Below are 21,891 nucleotides of genomic sequence, written 5' to 3'. Positions count from 1 at the left end.
GATAGAGAGATAGAGAGAGAGAGAGATAGAGAGAGAGAGAGAGAGAGAAAGAGGAGAGAGATAGAGAGAGAGAGAGAGAGAGAAGAGAGAGAGAGAGAGAGAGAGAGAGAGAGAGAGAGAGAGAAAGAGAGAAGAGATTCCTTTCACTCAAACATACTGCATATTATTCATCTTAATAGTTTGTACTTGATATTCCATTTTCACTAGATCTTTTCAAATCTGAAAACCTGCAAACATACAGGGTCAAAAGGCAAATCTTATTACTGCATAAGTTCATCTCCCACCTCTGCATCAACAAACTTCTTCATCACTTATCATTACACATGCTGCGACTCAACATTGCCTGTGAATTCTCTAACAAATTTCCTATTCTAAAACTTGTCAAGAATTAACATCAATTATGCTACAACTTCTTATATGGCACAATTTACAGAAAACAGTAACTTGGTTGAGTTATTACAATGTCAGATAGAATGCCCTGCAGTATTTATTGTAGCTCTCTGAGTATGAATTCCATCACAGTAATCTTTGCATTTTGAGGTCAATGAATAGAGCCAATCAAGTACTGGGATTGATAACTCGCTCTTTCTCTCTCTCTTCTCCTGCAGAATTAACTATTGCTTATAAAATAGTGTCTAGTAATAAAAAGAACTGAAAGAAGCAATGAGGAGAGAAGGGGAGGGAACCACCTTTGTATTCTCCTGAGAAAATTCTCTGACAAGCACATAATATTTGTCATCAGGTGTCATTGTTGACCTGATAATTCAAGGGAGAAGCACATTTTAGATACTAATGTATACTAATGTTTTTGTGTGCTTTGAAAAGAGGTTAAATTTCTTTTATTGAAAAACTTTCAGTCCATGGCCAAAAGCAAGCTGCACCTTCTATTGCTATTATAATTTATTCTGATCTTCAGATTTTGCCACCCATTGCATACATATTTCCAGTTATCCCAAGCTTTTCTGCTTAAACTTCACACAAAAGACAAAGCTATTAATTTTAAAGAACTGTTATCTTGCCTGTGTTTTGTTTACAATAAAATAGTATTCACATTCTTCAAGCACCAGTTTCACACATTTTCCAACCCTTCTGGCTGAAAAGGGATCTCTGAGATATAAAGAGAATGCCCCTTCTTTTCAGATAGAATTGCAAAAGTGATTAAATTTCCTTTTACATACAACACAATGATATTGGAAATCTTCTACTTCTGCAGCCACAATAGAGAAAAACATCTTGCTTGAAAAAATATCACAAGGGATTGTGAAGAATGACAAAATATAAAAGAAGCCAACTGAGAATTATACTTATAACTCAACTGCATAATCCATTAACATACTCATTTATTGTAGAAGCAGCACAAAAACTTTACAATATGATAGTATCAATGATGCCACATATCAATAGGGAACGTTGACAAATAACTTAAAAATAAAGGATTATTATCTGGTGTATGGCATATACTTTTATATGAATTGACAAGATCTTTCACATATGGAGTGAATGGTAGAAAAAAGATTTGTTGAATGCAATCAGCATTCATATATGAATCAAATTTCAGTATTTGAGGTGGGTGATTGAATTAGAAAATTCATTACTGTGTAAGGGCTATGAAACCAAATAAAAATTGCCATGTGATTGAAGTGCTGAATAATCTGATGGAGACAGATATATAAAGATTAAAATTCACATTGCTGTCTTAAGTAAGGAACATTAATCTACTTTCTTCAAATAATCTAGCTAAATGTGAGTAACCTTCTGGTTTAAAGGTCATGGTTTGGCATTAAGAAGAGCCTGTAAAACAATTTCAACTTAGGTTGCATGGATACATGAAACAAAGGTGAGAGAGGGGGAGGGGGAAGAATGATGATTAGTTTAAGTAACTCAGTTATTTTTATAAATATTGAAAATCACTTCAAATTTGAATAAGTTAAATATCATTTACACCATTATCATCATTTAAATTCCATGATCTGACAGGTCCAACAATTGCATGGTGTTTCAGTGTCTACTTTGGTATGGTTTCTACAGCTGGATGCTCTTTTTAATGCCAAGCCTAAGGAACTAAGTAGTTGTATCATGATTGCTGTTTAAAAAAAAAAATTAAATGGCTGTACTTCTGAGATGAGTAAGATGCATTGATTAGACTATTAACTGCATGTCTGTCTATACTATGTTTTAATCAATTATCTTCTGGGGCCATGCCCTGACTGTATGGTTCTTAATTTCCCTTTTCTGATTTCAAGACATTGGAGTGTAGCAAACCTTCTACAACATCTTTTAAGGTATAGTTAATTCTAACAATGCCAAGATTTACATTATTGACTTCGGAAGAACGAGAAAAAAAGTGGAAGCAAGTGGAACCTGAACTCAAAATTTAAAGGAATAATAATAAAGAAACCACAAAATATTTGGTCCAATATTCTAGCATTTTTATTTGTACCAGCCATAAGACTACAAATTATGACTGGATTACTGTCATGTCTAACATTTTTACTAATCTTCAACCAACTCCATATCTCCCATATCTTGAATTGGCAGCTTTTTCATGAGCTGATTCATTTATGTATGTCAATGGTGTCATATTTGGCACCTATCCAAAAAAGTACTCCAGGGAGAAAAATATTTCTCTATTTTCTTTACACTTTTTCTGTAATCACCATTGCTTACATGCTGAAAATACATCTCTTTATTCTTCCATGTTTTATATTATTATTCTTAATCCACTGAACACTCACACTAACTCTACTTTGTTGATTGCAAAAATTTTCCAGTTGAGATCTAAGGATGTAATAAATTTTAAGAGGAAAAGTAACAAAATTTATAAAAGAACAACAATAACTATTTTCTCATTTTTTCTTGTTAATTTTTCTCTTCATTGTATCCAAAATGAAAATCAGTATCCTAAATTTTAGAATTCTACTTGTGCTATATTAGTAAATTTTCCTAGAAACTACATAACAGTTAAAGGAAGCGCAAATTCTTTAAGCCATTGATACTCAAAAAAACTCAAACGTGCTGCATTCTTCATAGCAGCTATTTTAATCAAAATTTCTGAGAGAAAATTAATGGTAATTATAACTCAACTCACAAAAAAAAGGGGGAGATAAATTCTGGAAATCAAAAATGAATCCTTTAAAACATAGTTTAACTACTAAGGGGAAAGTGTTATCTTTGCAAGCATGAGACAACAATCTATATATTTTGGCCTACTAAATCTCATTAACATCTCATTAACTCTTGAAGGTGCTCCACAAAATCCATGAGGAAAACATGGACCACTAAATATAAATTTCCTTTTAACTACTTATGTAACTCAACAGGATATATAACTCGCCATAGCCCACCAAAACTTTGGTGTGGACTGCTGGTGATCCATCTGGATTACATTGTGCATCACAAGTCTACTCTGCCTAAGGTACCATGCAGTGGGGCTGAACTCAAAGCTTGCTGCACTGTACCTTAAGCAAGCAATTACTACTATAGCTTCAGGTTGGTCAATGGTGTGCAAACAAAATTTGGGAGCTACAAACTGTACAAGACCCATCAAATGTGTAAGTGTTAGTGTGCATGAATGAGTGTGTGAATATGTTTTGTATCTGTCTTCACACTGTTTAGCTAGTGTTGATGAGACTGTTTAGCTGGTAGTCTATCAGCTCAGCAGGTTGCATGAAGTCATGGAGCACAGTACCTTATTTGAATGCAAGTGGCATCAAGAAGGGAATCTCACTATAGAATGCTCCCTTAAGTTTTGTCAAACTTATGTTATCATGAATGTGAAAACAATGAAAGAATTACAAATTTTTAGCTAGTATTTGAAATATGAACTAAAGGAAATAACCAAAATGGACCCAAACCATAAATTTGGTCAATACAAGTGTGAGTTGTTTCCCTTAGTACTTTTTGTTTTTAATGTGCAGTTCCTATTTAACTGTGTATTTTCTCTATCTCAACATTACACATAAACCATGGACATAAATTTTTCTTTTCATTTCTCATACACAATGTGTGTGTGTGTGTGTGTGTGTGTGTGTGTGTGTATATATATATATATATATATATATATATATATATATAATATATTGAGAATCTTTGAAATGTATTACTGAAATAAAGTACAGGATTAAAATAGTAATACTTTGAATACTAAAACAAATCCATATGGTTTTTAAAGAGTTATAATTAACATTTATAGTACTATCTTTAACAAATGACAATAAAAAAAAAAAAAATGATCTGAAGTTATGAATACTTATTGATTTTTTACATCTAAGATGTTAGCCTAGCACTTTATTGATCAGTGTAGAAAGAATTAAAAAAAAGTACTGTAATCTCATTCTGTAATCTCAAATCGTTTAATGCTGAAGATGAAGTGGAGATGAAACAGTAAAAAAAACACCATCTAATTGGGGCCATGGCACCAAAACTTTAGCAAACTAAGTTGCTCTCTCAAGGTTTCCAAGATGTTTTATTAAGCATATTCATTAGTTAATGTACATTATGAAATATAAGCTGTTGTAGTAGTCCAGCTCAAGTTATGATACATATATCAATTCTGATTGTATATCAATTCCCTATAATATTTTGGTACGTGAAAAGTTATATTTGCCATGGAATATTTATGAATGGACAAAAAGTTCAACAACTATTGTAAAAGATCTACAGTTAAGATATGTACTAATTACGATGAACTAGATATAGTTTAAAACAAAGAAAGAAAGAGAGCAAGAGAATCACCTTACTTTGCTTTTTTAAAAGAATAGAATTGATTCTCCATAATGGGACTAGTGATCAAAAGACTAAAAGTATAAATCTATAATTTACAACAGAAGCCCATAAAATACTGCGGAAGTTACACCAGAAGCAAATCAAATAGGTTCATTGATTTAGATGACCTAATTATTACTGCTAGTTGCATTTATAGTAACATAATTATTAATTTTTGATGGTTGGGAATAATTTACAAAGATATTCAGTTTATTTTATTTACTAAAGAATTTGATACAGTGGCATGTGGACTGAAATTTGTTGGTTGTGCATGCTAGATTAAAAGGATAGACTGTGTTCAGGTAAACTAAGAAAGCAGCTGGGAATTAAAAGAGGTTACAAGCTAAATAGAAAACTGATATGATACAGTCATGTGATGGGAATGGGTAACTTGATAAAAATGTATTCTATGTTAACTGTAGAAAAGACTACATTACTGAAATATAGAATATTTTCCCTCTCTATGATATAATTACTAGATATAGCAGCTGAATAATAATGATCCTTTCTACTAAAGGCACAAGGCCTGAAATTTTGGGGGAGTGGGTGAGTCAATTACAGCAATCCTAGTGCTCAACTGATACTTATTTTATTAACTACGAAAGGATGATATGCAAAGTCAACCTCGACAGAATTTGAACTCAGAACATAAAATAATGAAAATAACATCAACAATAATAATAGTTTCTTACATAATAAAATAATTATTTAATAAATTATATAAAAAGAGACAAACAAATTTTTTCTTGAATTTCAGTGAGTTTATTAACACACTAAACTGTCACAATTATGGCTTCAATCATCAGACTGCATTGTGACAAGAAATTAAAAGAAAAAGAAAAAATAACAATAGTTATTTTCCACAAGATAATAATTGAAACTCAAGACACAAGGTTATTCAGAATGTCCAGAAAAGATTTCTCTCAATAATTACTGCCAGCTTAACTGAATTGATAAAAAGCACCTGGTAAAATCTATTATAATGGTAATTATTACTTGAAGGAACAACAAGAATGAACTATAGAATGAGAAGCATCAAGAGAAAGGTGGGGATGACAATATTTGAAAATGATTTATATTATTTTCAAATTATTTCTTTATGATAAAAATAACCAGGAAAAGTGCATTTAGAAAAAGACATGTTGAAATGATTTTTATCATATTTTTCAAGATGTATTTTCAAAGGATATTTCTTCTCCCTATCATAGTATGCCATCAGAACTAGATATTACAGAAAGTGTAATAGCTGTTACTGGTTATTATACTGTATAGACTCAGCATAGTAAAAGAGAATGCTGACCTAAAAACTAATATACCAGAGCTTAGAGACAACTAAATATTATTTCACACAAGAGTACCAATAGAAGTGGTAGTAGCAGTAGCAGCTGTTGTAATAACAGCAGTGGTAGAAAGATCAATAAACTTTTTTCTGGTTGCATGTAGCAGGAATATTAGCACTAACTATATTGATGTTGATATAGCAGTAGTAGTGATCATCAAGCACAATATTCAACTAACCTTTAATGAAAATAGCTGGTCAGGTCTCAGATGTTTTACACTGTTGCACCATTAAATGCACAAATCAAAGTGTTTATACACAAGCTAAAGTTGCAGATAAATTTATTTTATTAAAAAAAAATTTTATTTATCTATTTTTACTGCATTCAAGTAATGAATAAATTTCAACTCATCAATAATACTAATTGGTGATATATCAAGCTTGACCTTCGCTATGATGTAAGAAGTTTATTGGCAAATTATGAATACATTACTATCAACAAAAATAATTTGGCAAATTATGAATACATTACTATCAACAAAAATAATTTATGCTCATTCAGATTTAAAATGAAAATGCACACATTTATTTATAACAGCTATAAAAAGCAGTCAGTTACTAATTTCTGCAATAACCAATGACAGAGCTAGACAGAGTAAAGATGAGTACTGATTTGGATCACATAGTATGTAATGGCAGCCAAGAGAGGCTGTGAGGAATTTTAACAAAAGACATGAATAACAACATACTGATATATTTGACTGAAATATTAAACAAAATATTTAGAGGTACTAAGACAAATATTGATAAAGTTATATGAAAAGGTGTCTGCTAAATTAAAATAAAACAGTAGAATAACGAAGGAGTTATTAGCAAAAAAAAAAAAAAAAAAAAAAAAAAAAAAAATATATATATATATATATATATATGTATATATATGTGTGTGTGTGTGTGTGTGTGTGTGTGTGTGTGTGTGTGTTTGTGTGGGTTACAGAAGATACAAAAGCTTAACATTCTGTATAAAAAATACACTGGTTATTGATTTTCTTTTAGAAAGCATACATTTTATACAAAAGAAAAATTTACCAAACTGGCTTGTCCCCAAAATAATATTGGTATTAGACTATTGATCTTTGAGAAATCAGATGAAAAGTTGATCACAGAAATGTGAGTTGTCTGAATTAGCTCTCCATAGGCTGAGACATCTAGAAGTTTATATGTTAGACAAATTACTGAAAGCTAAAAGTCAATTTCATATTTTTAGAAAGAATTTTTAACATTTGCTTTTCCTTGTTATGTATTAACATTGATAAGATGCTTCAGCAAGTTAGACATCACCATCATTACAATTTAATTTCTGTTTTCCATACTGGCATGGGTTGGATGATTCAATAGGAGTTAATGAGCCAGAGGACTGTGTCAAGCTCCACAGTCTATTTTGGTATGGTTTCTATGGTTGGATATCCTTCCTAACACCAATCACTTTACAAAGTGTACAAGGAGTTTTTTTTATATGGCACTAGCACTAGTAAGGTCACTAAGTAACTTGTAAGACAAAATCCCTCAATTGAGTTGGGTGTAGAATTAAAGGAGGTGGCTTTATACTAGATGATGAAAGTTTACAGTATGATAGAGGGATAGGAACAGGTGTCTTGCTGTAGAAGAGGAGATACATAGCTACTTCAATTGGAAAAGTGAGAAGCTGGTGGTGAAGACTAGTCAGGGTATATCCTCCAGTTACAAGAAAATAAATGTAAATGCTACAGAGGATTGGACAGGGTGAATGGATAGGGAAGTTTGCAAGAGTAAGAAAGGAGACTGCAACAGAATAAAGAGGGGGAATAGAGGTGAATTCAGCAGATGGTGAACATGGTCGATGAATAATTAGTAGAATAACTGCTTCAATAGGTAGAAAAGTTGCCTTTGAAAGTTATTTGTTTTTTCAGTTAGATGCACAACACAATAACTGAGGATGAGTTTTAATTAGTAAAACCCCTTCACCACACAGTTAAATCACATTGAAATGTTTTCCTATTGACAGAAATATTTTAGCTTTACAATTTACCAAATAAGGAATTACAAAGCATACTGATAGGTGTAAAGTAAAAAAGGAATTAAAATCAATAAATCTGATCAATTTTAACTGAAAGTACTTGGATTTCTCAGTATCATGGAAATAAAAAAGATTCATCATTAACACAATAGAAATTTATTTGAGAAATGTTAAGTACCTTCTATCTAAAAAGAAATTAAAGGCTACCATTTGAGAAAGAGAAATCCTTTCTCTCTTTGAGGACAAGAACAGAAATGATAATTTTGGTCAATAACAGTATGGATGATAAATTAGTATTATAACTTCATCATCAGAGATTGTATTCACTCAATGTTTAATTAAGGATGTATTCTTCAATCTACTTAATTAAAAAAATGAAGATGTCAATTGAATGTGAGAAGAAAATAGTTGAAAACAGCTCTGATAGCTTATGCCCCCTGTCTTGCATTTTCAAATTTATTACTTTTACAAACACAAGGGGAAGGTTTCTTTCCTCATGTAAGCTATTCTTAAGATTGAGATTATTGAATTTTAGGGAAATTTAGAAAAGAATAAAAAAAGAAAAAGTAACTGTACTTTCACTCCACTATAATGATGAAGCACAATACAACAAAGGTAACATTGATGACTAATGTGTATATGACCAGACTATGATAAATGGAGAGAAGAAACTGTAGATGGTGGAGCCTAGAGAAGGGGTTAAAGGCTGTGACCAGTAAGTTGGTGGAGACTGGAAGCAGTGGAGACTTTGATGGATGGCAGTGTGAGATGAAGAAAAAAAGGTAACTAACAAGGTCTGAGAAAAGAGTAATTTTAGAGTGAATGGGTAACAAAGAGAAAATGATATAATAATTAACAAAAACACTAAAACAGGATTACAACAACAAAAATGAAGAGAGATAGAAAGCAGCAAAGGGTGCGTGTATGTATGTATGTATGTATGTATGTATGTATGTATGTATGTATGTATATATATACACACACACACACACACACACACACACACACATGGAAAGAGAGAGAAAAAGAAAGAGAATAAGAGAAAGATGGAGAAGATAAAATATAAAGTTAGGCAAAACAGTAATGAAATGCTCGTTATTGAGCTATCAACAACAGAACATAAATTATAACAGTTTCGCCTCAGGCAAACACCATTTGGCAAGATTTTTTAAATGCAATTGCAGATGTGCATACTTGCTCTCACTCTTTCTTTCTTTCTTTCTCTTTCTCTCTCTCTCTCTCTCTCTCTCTCTCTCTCACACACATATTTATGCAAACATGAAGTTGTAGTACTGTAAACTAATGGACATCAGTTTGCATACCAGTGTTGTCCCCTCATATTTTTCCATATCAATACAATGGTATCCAAACTTTTAAAAATAGTTGCTTTAAATGTTTGCAGTTGATAAATAATCACAGTAGCCACTTTAGATTAAAATAATAGAAAGGGCTCTCAACTATCGACAAATGTTTTCAGGAATCACTCTCTGAACTCGATAGTGGCATGATCATATTCTTTCAAGGCAAGATGGTAGAATGAGGAAATTCTGTTTTCAATTACTATTGTCTCAATGACTGGTTCTCATTAATAGACATTAACTGTAAAACACAAGAAACAATGATTTTGAGATCAAAATGCTGGACAATTTGGTAGCATGTTCTATCCATCCTAGAACTACTATGCAACCAAGTTCACTTTGTCTATTACCACTTGATATAACAAAAGTCAAACCCAAAAGACTGGCCTTTCTCTTCAGAGTCAAAAATATGTTTTAGCAATGAACAGCTATTGATTCTCTACGAAAATAAAACCCACAATCAAATACCTCTCTCACATCCTGCTGCTATACTCAAAAAACATTCTGAAAGACAGCCATCTGCTGACATAGACTCAGAAACTCTGGCCTACAGATGCACTGTTTTTCTTCTCTACTTAAAATGCCAACAGTTCCTCTGATCTAGCTGTTTATATACCATTTCTAACCAGAACCACAGATATGTTCCCCCTACTCTCATCACCTATACTGTATCTTGCACTAGCCAAATCAATTCCTCCCTAGAATATTAACCCTTTTGAATTCCCTTCTCATGTCTATTTTCTTGCAGATTTTGACTTCTGTATGTTAAAACTGAGTTTCAACTATGTCAATCTTATTAGTCTTGGAAAGTCTATGGAGGTCATGGAAACTGTCTTTCTTCTGACTAATCCATTAAAATGCCTCTGTATTGACTGTATAGAATACACTGTGGCAAACAGAACCTGTCACATTTATTTTACTGATCACTCTATTTCAATTTAATCAAGTGATAATAGGTAAAGTGAACTTAGTTGTGGGTAGTCACAATTGCTTGTTTTAAGCCACCTGCTGTCATATATTCCTAACGAAAGTAAACTACTCATTTTAGTATGATTAGATGAAAATTAAGTGTAACATTCACTTTAAGGTTGAATGATTAGCAATAGGAAGCATATCCAGCTGCATAAATACTTGTTGAAGTATATTTGCAAATATCCAAATTTGTACAAACCACCAACTTTATTGCTAGCAAAAAAAAAAAAAAAAAAAAAATCACTTTTCAGAGTTAATTGATTTAAAAGCTAGTAAAAAGCAATGAATGATTGGTACATGGGTATCTGAATGGTTAAAATGTAGCAGCATTCCTGCAAAACAAACATTTCCATGACATATTTCAGTCTACTAAATAAAACCAGGTACCACTCTCAATTCAAATGAAGCAGTTTAAGCTGAAGAGTTCTGAGATATTTCTGGAATCACACAAACCTATGATAATACTGGGACACAAATGTAAATAAAATATATATTTTGAATCAGTTTGTACAATAAGGAGCTGACATCTGGTTTTCACTTCACTTATATTGATTATAATCTTTCTAAAGACGATATTCAAAAGCTATACAATATCTAGGCACATCCATTCATGGTTTACTTGAACATTTGTAACAGTTGAAAATGATATCAATATCCTCAGTCCTTTTGTTCTCATTATAGTCTTAAGCAGTTCTTTGGTTATTTTTCATTCACTTTTTGTTCTAGTATGAGTGGGATGTTCATGGTAGAGTAATTGTTTTTGCAAATGGACATCTTTCATAATGTTAATTACACAACAGTGTGGTAGGAGTAAAACCCATACATAATAATGTAAACTGAGGCAAGTAGAGCGACAGTATTTTGAAGGTTCAGTACAATAGTTGTATTTGTAATAAGAACATGGTCAGTAATCCTGAACTTTGACCTCATGAGTGACTGAGTGATAATTATTAAGTCATACTGGCCTTTTCTACCACCACCAGCATTTCCTTACCAACTTCATGTTTACTTCTTTTTATTAGGCTTGCCTAGATTACTTAAAGCTACAAGTATTGATAACAGCATTCTATACAGATAATGTGATATAATGTGAACTGGATAACTTCTAATTTCATGATTAACAACACAACAAGGCTGTAAATATATCTTTCTGGAGAAAGCTACAATCTTTTATAGTTGACTGAAGGTAACTAACATATTTTAAATGTGTTGCAAACATTTTCTGTAAAAGATTCTCATACATTAAGAGAAATGCTTATTTGTGAAGATATATTAGATTTCCTTTTCTCAGCAATAAGTTGTTTAACCCTATATTAGTTCTAAGTGAGCAGACCTATCTATAGTCAAAGCTATTCCACCTGTGGCTATCTCAACTTCTCTACGTCAGGAATTACAATTCTAAAGTATCCTTCCTTATTTAACATGATGAGGTGTGATTACAGGAGGTGGAGAAGAACTAGCTGTTTCTAGCTAGTTGGATAATGCCTTAGAAGCTCTCTTGCAAATTCAATCTCTTCATTTAATCTAAATAAGTTGTCAATATGAGTGAGTGAATATGTTGGTAGCAACAAAGGTTATAAAGTATATGAATTAAAATTAGTAGCCGCTTCTTTTCAGCACCAATCCTAATTTATTCCTTTAAAAATATTAATTTCATTCTTATTCCTAAAACCAATCTTATCACACAAAACATTTTGTTTCTTTTGTTTGCTATTTAAAAAAAAAGAAACAACTTCTTATAGAAAGGGGATTTTTATTGTTATAACAGATGTTGTATTAGAGGTTAACAAAAACAAGAAAAAATAGTATTTTGCATCAAAATATGTGTATTTAATGACCCTGGTACAAAACACACACACATACACAAGAATGTTACAAAAACAGTCAGATGAAGAAAATGAACCTAAAAAAATGATTTAATACCGTGTTATATTTTAGTTTTTGACTTGACTGTGTGTAAATTGTTTACACCACAAGCAATTCAAATTATAAAATGCTTCCATGTTATAAGACTCTTGCTATGGAAACTATTGATTGAAGATGTTTTATTTAAATTGGAAAAAAAGCAAAGTGTAGCTCTCATAGGTTTTTTTCCAAGTAATTCCACAAATAATATCTTCTTTAAAAATGTTAGATATTTAATATCTCTGCTATAATAAAGTACATTTAATTTAAAACACTTTCTCATATGATCAACCAATACAGGGTTTAAGGAATTTTATTCAAGGAAAATGATAATGGTTTGTGTACTGTTTTATATTTTATATGCGTACTTTGCAAGAAATTATTATTGTAATAAATAATTATTTGTATCAACTTAATTTTTGGAGGTTATCCAAACACTTGTAATTATATTCTTTGGGGTAGTTGTTTCCAATTATCTTTGAATGGTTGTCACACGAATGTGATAGTGCAACTAAAAAATATTATTGTCTAATAACAATTTATATAAAAATACAATAAAACTAACAGTACATAAACTAAACAAATTTAAGTTAGTGAAAATGAAATTTTTCTTAAAACAGTCATAACAAAGCCATGCTGAAAGATGATTCAAAGCTATTCATACTTGACTATTCTCCCATAACCTTGTATCTTTTGAAATTTAAAAGGTGGATCATTTACACTGGATTCCTGTGAATAATAGAACAAAGGTTACACTGTTTCTACATCACTCTAATAGCATTATCCCTCTTTTATATCTTCCTTGCTGCTTCCTACCTGTTTTACTGTCATGGCTGTCCTATATTTGAGGATAAACTAATCAATAGAAGTCACAACTAATCAAGTACCTTTCAATTTCAACACGTTAAGAACTGCATTAAATAAAGGCAAAAAGGAATCAAATGTAAGCACCTACTATTATTTATTGTTATTTTAATTTCTATATTGCAATTTATCGTTCAAAATTACATTTTATTTCAGAATGAAATGGAAAAGAACCTTTCAAGTCAATAAAGAAAATGCAATACAAATAAGCTAAAAGCTATGTAGAATGCCTTAAATGTTTTCATGGAAAATTTATAAATGCTTATTGCTTTTATCAATGTCTTGTAGCATAGATTATGTACAATCAATTAGAATTTTCATCTAGAATGACATTACTGTTGAATTGGGTTGTATTTATAAAATGTAACCACATATAAAACTAGTTCTCACTGGTTTTAAATTTAATTTACTAGCATTGCAGGAGGGTTTTCAGTGTTGTCTCTCTTCTGATGCCTGTTCTTTAAGACATTTGAGTCTTAGCTATATTTCATCCAGCTTATGTTTGTTGAATAACACATCCAAATCATTATTATCACTTAACTTGGACTGGACTTTTTGAGCATACCAACAATTTATCTTTTCTCAAATTCACCTATTCAAATTAATTTTAGTCTGATTGTAATAAAAACTTTCAGCCCACACTACTCCTATCTTGATGCAACATCCAAGGGTTTGTATATGATTTGTGTAAAGAGAATCCATTTGCTATCAATAGAAACAAACATTCTAAACATTAGTTTATTCATCTAAATTCTTGAGATCATATAATGAAATTTGTAAGTTAGATAACTTAGGATACAGAATTTATCTATAAGGTAACTCCAGTCATCTTTGATTCATGACTGATCACACTGTTAGTTACAGAAGTGAAATTGCTATAGCGAGAATGCACATAAATTATGCATGATTTAGATTGTTATAAAACATTGAAATCTCACTAAACATCAGATTGAAATGTTTATTGGCTTCTTGACTTATTTGTTTTTGTATTTAGAGAAAAGCAACATTCATTATGCTGTTGTCATTCCTGCCACTAGTTGATGTAGCGCTTGTGTATTGGTATCCTCAAATCTCTGAACACAAAACTATCAGTTTTCAAATTTTTGTAATGAGATCCTAGTTATAATACTTAGAAAACCCCAGAAGCAACAATCTCTGCTTGGATGATGTAAAAAGGAATACAGAGTCTATATGAATGACTACATTAATTTTAAACCTCATTAGTCCTCATTAACAATCTTTCAAATACATAATTTAACTTTCTCATTGTCTACTACATATTTAGGATATATGATGCATTTTGTGAAACCATATTAAAAATATTTATTTTGGTGAAATGACAGAGCTACTTTGTCAAGTCAAGAAAAGAAGAGCAGAGCTTTTAGATGGTATGAACGCTTTTGTGTTTTTCTATGTGAGAAAACAAGCTCTTTTCATTGAGCTTGTAGGAAGATTGACAAAAACCATATCCTTAGCATAAGTAACAAGAAAGGAATTTAAAAAATGAAAGACATTGTCTATATGACCAATAAGAAAAAAAAAAAAAAGGTCCATTAGCAAGTTCAAATGCTGACAATAGCCATAAAAAGAATAGCATCTACTATGTGATATGTTGGTGAATTTGTTTACAATGATTTGTCTAGAACAATTTGTCTACAATTTATCTAATGCCATCTGACTAGTAATACAATTTATCTACATCAATTTGTTCAAATTACAATTCATCTAAAAAAAGAAATCTATTACACAATATACATCACACTACCGTGCACAACAACATTATCAGGCATGTTACCAAAAACACACACATTCTACTGCATTAAGAATACTAGCAAATCTGCCCATCTACAATGGCGGCACAAAATGAGGGAGGGAAGTCATAACAGCAGTATGTATTGAGAAATGTGTAAATGGGTTTGATAGATTACTAGGATGTCTTAGAGAAATCACATTATTTTTGGTGATACAGCCTTCTATTGCAGCTATATATAACATGTTTGTGACTAAGTGATGCGATGACTATTCACTCCTGAACTGAAATAGGCTCATAGCTTCTGTATCATGAATGGTTATGTAGACCACTCTTAACAAAAGCCAGAGCTTCCTTCGACCACTACATAAAAAGTATTAAGAAAAAATGTTATTTAGATATACTTTTATTTTAGTTGTTTACACAATTTTACACTTGTTTATACTCTTATACATACAAAGTTCACAAATTTCCTTATTTAAATTATGAATCATATTACAAAACTTCTTTGTTGATGATATTTTCTGTTTGGTCGGCACTAATTTTCAAATTATTAGTCTGTTGCACTACTAATAGCAACGTATAGCTGGCCATGTGTAAACATCGGAGTGGGTAAAAATACACCTATATGATTTAAAGTCTGGCCCTGTGCCTTGTTTGCTGTGAATGTGAAAGTGAAATCTTTAGGGGTGCAAAAAATCAAACTAAGACTTACCTCTTCTAAGCAAATATTGTCTGGATGTTCTGATACCATTGGGTTATTTTGATTGACAAAACTAAGATGTAGACAACAACTGCTTCGGATCCGGCTTGAGACTGACACACTTCAATAATCACTAAATAATCACACACATGCACTTTTTCCATTTCATCTTCACTATTAACTGTCATTGCGACCCCCTTTGTATCTACAATGGGGCCACAAACTATATGATGAAAATTCGGCGTTGCTTGTGGTCAGTGAATTTTTGATGAAAATGCGAAGGTGGTTTATCAATTCAAAAATCGATATCTACGAAATAATCATACTTTCTGATTTTTTAATGCTAAAACCTTCCTGATGACTGTCTTTGAAATCCCCCAAAATATCATAACCATTGGTCCAGCTGTCTGACTGTAAAGGGAGAACACAAAGACAGAACACCCATTATAGTAAGATAGCAAATCTGCCCATCTATGATGGGAAATAAAGGGATAGTATTGCAAATCTAAACCCTCTAAATTCACGAACTATACGGGGGTGGAAATCCAGAGTTAATCCTTGTCACCGGAATTTTAACAAAAAAAATCAAAGGTGATTTATTGATACAAAACTCAGTATCCACTAAATAATCATACTTTTTAATGTTTTTTGCTAAAAACCTTCCTAATTACCTCCTTCATAATCCCAAAAAACACTGTGACCATTGGTCCACCCATTTGATCATGAAGAGGGGACAGACAGACATAACGCCCATTATAGTAAGATTAACAACAGCAGCCTCTGCCATTGCTGCTGCCATGCCTCCATCGGTTTATTTTGTTTCTGTGTAAAATGTTTTCATTTCAATTTTCAGACAAACTATATTTAGACAAATTGTTGAAGATGAACTGTATTACAAGACAAACAATTTAAGATAATTCTTATAGACAAATCGCTTTAAATGAACTATGATTTAAAGGAAATATGGACACATTCAACTCAACCACATGATAAATTGTGATATATAAAGAAATTAATTTTGATGAAATAAGACATATAACCAAAAATCATACATTTGAATATAAATTTAAACCCACCTATCCAAGGGCAGGTTGAGTAAAGGCTGTTTATGTAAGTAGGAGTTAGTTACAACTACAAGCACATAAGCACCAACTTAGCTGCTGCTTTGAGGCAAAATATCTTTAATTTTGTAAATGTAAGAAACACACTAACAAGAAAATATGGTTCTAACAAGCACGTTGATCATGTACAATTCTATAACTGTCTTATATTTTGTTTTGTAAGGTAACAAGCTATTTATATGTCAGACACTAAGCAAAGTAATATAGCTAGCGTTTACACTTACTCCACCAAAGAGAGAGAGAGAGAGAATGCAAGCTGATGAAAGCTGAATAGAGAGTTGGCTGAGAAGTCTATCTCTATGAAATATACAAAGGTAACGAATATCCTCTGAAAAGATTCTAAAACAAAGTCTTTAAAACACTAGAACTACATACTACATGCTGTCAATACTTATTGCTAATATTTACTGTTTTCACCATCTTCTTCACAGTGTAGTGCTTAATCTCTTGCAGATTCTTTTCCCCTGACACTTTTTTTGCTACAATTACTTTTGCAACATTTAATAATGATAAAGATCAAGGATTAGGATTAATAAGTGGATTATTTAGGTTAGAAATTAGCCATATTCTAACACACATTAAGGTTCTAGTCCTTGCCTTTATTACCTTGCTTATTGATACCTTACTATGTAGATGGGAATGGTGAATTGGAAATGGCAAAATTGATGGTATATCAGAAAAAAGCCTTTTAGCTCTTTAATTTCACTCAGGTAGAATTGTTAGTGTTGTGCCCAAAGGAATGCAACAGGGAAATCACTTTCATACTCTCCTGTGAAAATTCCATGACAAATGCATCACACTTGCCAGCGAAATTACCAGGTGTCATTTGTTGACTTGATGAAAGGAAGAAAGTAGAGATGGTAAATGTTGTGCTAGAAAAATACTATTTCTTAAGGATTTTGAAAATGGAATTGCTTAAATGAATCTAGTTAAATAGTATCTTAGGTAAAATCTAACTAAAATCTCATTTGACGCATAATTTACAGCTTTCATACCTATGAAGCAGTGATGCTTTTGCATTCAGATAAAGTAGCCTCTAGTTTCTTACAATATTTCATATTATCTGTGTAAAATTGTTTTAGTTGAAATATTTCCGTGATACATAAATGTAATTACACTTCTAAACTTTGATATTCACATCTTTATATTAAATCTTAATTTCTTTCTAGGTTATAATTTCAAGGCTGAAATAACCAACACTGGAAAATTTTAAAGAAATATAAAGTTTTGATAACTGACTAGGTTTAATTTGTGCAGTTGAAATCAACACTAAAAGTTTCTTGACAACAAATGTGCAGTAATAGGCTTCTATAATAATTATATGCTCAATACACTGTTCTGATAATATATTTTGAACAGCAGACTGATACATACTATAACTATATGTATATGATAAAAACTGAAGTATAACATTGAAAGAAATATTTGTATTAGAAAGTTTTTCTTTTTAACTCAAGGTACAGATTTTTTGCATTTTTCATTGAGTAGACAATGAAGTGGAACTGAAGTATGAACAATTGAAAATAAAGCAGTAAGTAACAGATACTGGTAATTGTTAGTTTTTACACTTAGATAACATTCTGGTGAACTAGTGACAGTAGGTTGCTGATAGCATTTATCATAAAATCTCCAATAGATTATAGGTTCCTTCTGCTTCCCCAAGTGAATATCAGAAGAATTCATATTTATTACAAATTGTGAAGTTCCAGTTATTGATGATTCTAGGAAAGCATTATCTACAGAAATTTAATTCAATAAAATGTATCTTTTATTCTTTTCAATTGGGTAGCTCCAAATGTTAAATATATCATGGCTTTTTATGGCTAGAAACCAACAAATTGCACTAGCATGGCAGGAAGAGTGGTCCATTGCAGGAGACATTTTAGGAGCAGAACTTTATATATTGTATATACTCGAGTAATAGTTGATCTCATGTAAAAGTCGACTCCCTATTTTTGGCCAAAAAATTGGGAATTTTCCATAGACCCCATATAAAAGTCAACCCTAGTGTTTCACGAACAACAGGACAACATTTGTGGGTCAAGGTACTGTATTATCCTGTATGTAGAAATAACACTGTTACCAAATTGTGTAGCTACTTTGCTGTAGCCTACTTGGTGCTTATAGTAAAATACCATTTAATAGCGAGCACTGTACATCTGTTGATGGGTGCTTTATCATCATTACTAAAATGTATGCACAGGAAATGCTGCCATCCTGCATACATCTTGAAGCACAATAAACACATGCATCATACACTTGTTTACATGGTGAGAAACGAGTTTCACAGACAGCACTATTGGTGAACACTGGCAAATGCCACTGTGTGAATTCCTACAAAGGCATGACTTTGGTAAGCCTAAAACCATTAAATTAATTGCTAGATCAGTGGTTCTCATGTGACCATTATATTTTACTAGGATGTGTGTTTTGATGCATAGAATTGGTAATATTACTGTAATTCATTGTTTTTGTTTTTATTCACTTAGAGATCAGTTGGGCTTCTGCTGCTGATACGGTACTTCGGATTCTAGCTTGAATCTCAGCCCCTCAAAAGTAGTACCCATGTAATAGTTGACCCCATAAATTTGACATTAAAAAATGGTCTAAAAAATTCGACTTTTACATGAGTATATAGAATATGTATTATGCTGTGCTTTTTATGTTTAGCTAAGCCACTGAGAGATTGATATTTAACTTGACTTTTCATCAAAGATACAGGCATAGTGGTGTTGTTAAAATGTTCACATCACATTCATCTAGCTCTTGTCACTGCACAGTGTCTTCTACAACAGCCTCAAGTTGACCAATACCTTATGAATAGAATTTGGTAGACAGAGACTATGCAGAAGCCTCTGTGTTTATGCTAATTTTTACACCAAGCTAAAAATCAGCACTGTTTTTGTTCCATATCATAGCTGTTCAATAAAACTATGTTATGGAAGAGATTGATAAAATAAGTATTGGGATTGATATGATCAACTAATTTCTTGATGGTGGTACTTCAGCATGGTTGCAGTCCAGTGACTGACATTCTTAGAAAGAGCAAAATATTATAAGTATATCTGTTTAGTAGTCATACCATTTACAGAGAAAGAGAGAAAACATTAATTTTGAAGGTTGACAGCCAGAAAAAAAAAAAAAAAAACTTATGCAAATTCTTTCCTAAATATTAAGCAATCCTAATTTCTAAATTACCAACTACATTAAAATTCTTTAAAATCTCTATAGAGATTTCATGTTCTATATGAATAGGCTTCATTTTATGCTAAACTTTCCAGCGTTACAGACATCTAGCTAAGATATTTAACAATGAAATATACTTGGAAGAACATTAATTGATCACAGACCAATATTAAATGTAATCAAGTAAATTAGACTAAGGAATTTTTTGTTAAATGTCTGTCTGAGATAAATTAAGATTTTAAATTTTCAGATTACCAGCTTCATCTTTTACACATGAAATATTTTTCAATATTTACAATAAGTTTCAAGTGGTTTGATATTTGTCTCCTCAATTCTTTGAACACATTTATAAATAGGACACTTGATGACAACCGGACATCAAACAGATGAAAGTACCGAGATTGCATGTGTAGTCTAACCCATTCCAGCATGGAATAAGGATGTTAAATAATGAAAATGATATAGAAAAAATATCCGAAAAGCATAAATTTCATAGAATGATTATAATTTAATGACTTTCAATAGCTGTTTCATTAGGAATAAATATTAAGTTTATACTTACCTAATAGATAATGTAGATTAATTTAAAGTATTATCACGAATCATCAGGAATATAACAGATTATGCTTGTGTGTGTGCATGTGTATATGTGCTTGTGTGTGTGTATATATATATATATATATATATGATTCTCTCTGTCTCATTTGTATTTAAATCAGCAACAGTTTATGATTGGCATAGCCCATAATATTTTTCATGATTTAGGATAAACATTGCTTTAAATTAATCTTATTTAAATTAATTGATATTAATTAGTTATGTATCATAATTAAGTAATTAGAGAATTAATGATGTTTATTCCTGTCAATACAGCTATTGAATGTAATTAAATTATGGTCTATCTATGAAATTTATGCTTTTCTGCTTTTTATCCTGAATGTATGTTGCTCTTAAGGGTTATTTCAAGCCAATTGTATATATATATATGCAAGCTTTACCCACTTAGGTTTACTGCAATGTTAGAACATGTTGGAGTTAAGCAGCCTATTACTAATTGAGCTCTTAACAACCATGGATATATATATATATATATATATATGCTAGCATGGAAAGCGGACGTTAAACGACGACGACAATACGTACAGACATATATATATATATACCGCCTAACTGGCCTTTGTAGGGTTTTCGAGCGAGATCGTTGCCAGTGCCCCTGGACTGGCTCTTGTGCGGGTGGCACATAAAAGACACCATTTCGAGCGTGGCCATTTTCGTGCGGGTGACACGTAAAAGCACCCACTACACTCTCTGAGTGGTTGGCGTTAGGAAGGGCATCCAGCTGTAGAAACTCTGCCAAATTAGATTGGAGCCTGGTGTTGCCATCCGGTTTCACCAGTCCTCAGTCAAATCGTCCAACCCATGTTAGCATGGAAGGCGGACGTTAAACGACGATGATGATGATGATGATGATATATATATATATATATATGTATATATATATATATATATATATATATATATATATATATATACACACATAAACACATTTCATCTAAATAAATGAGGGTAATCTGAATAACATTTTTGTTAGTCAGTCACAGGAGACAATGATCATAACCCTTTCAGGGTTTGTTTAACTAAGAACTCCTGTATGTTAGTAATCAGAGGCAAAATACAGATAAAGGAGTTTCAGAGGGATGCAATTAGAAAAAGAATGGGAAAAAGCATCTAATAAGGGTTCCGGAAGGAGGAGAAAAGGCAGGTACATTAGGCAGGTTGAAAGTTAGAGTCCTGGAGAGCTGGCAAGTCTGGAAGATTGGAGATCATAATATTAGCAAAGGAAGAACCAAAGAAAGTTTGCTTATTAGGCAGATGAATGTTTTTAATGATATACCAAAAAAAAAAAAAAAAAAAAAAAAAAGAAAGAACTAGTAAG

The 21,891-nt window shown here is 31.6% G+C and overlaps 1 protein-coding gene across 5 annotated transcripts in view; it reads right to left on the bottom strand.

The window, feature by feature from the left end:
• The window catches only part of LOC106874522 (protein phosphatase 3 catalytic subunit alpha), a 175,157-nt gene that overhangs the window by 92,928 nt on the left and 60,338 nt on the right, over window positions 1–21,891 (bottom strand). The gene's annotated exons all lie outside the window — the stretch shown is intronic.

This window comes from Octopus bimaculoides, chromosome 1 (assembly GCF_046866305.1).
Source record: "Octopus bimaculoides isolate indiv1 chromosome 1, ASM4686630v1, whole genome shotgun sequence".
NCBI classification, from domain to species: domain Eukaryota; kingdom Metazoa; phylum Mollusca; class Cephalopoda; order Octopoda; family Octopodidae; genus Octopus; species Octopus bimaculoides.
The sequence above is the reverse complement of the archived record's forward strand: the minus strand, read 5'-3'. Positions and strand labels throughout refer to the sequence as shown.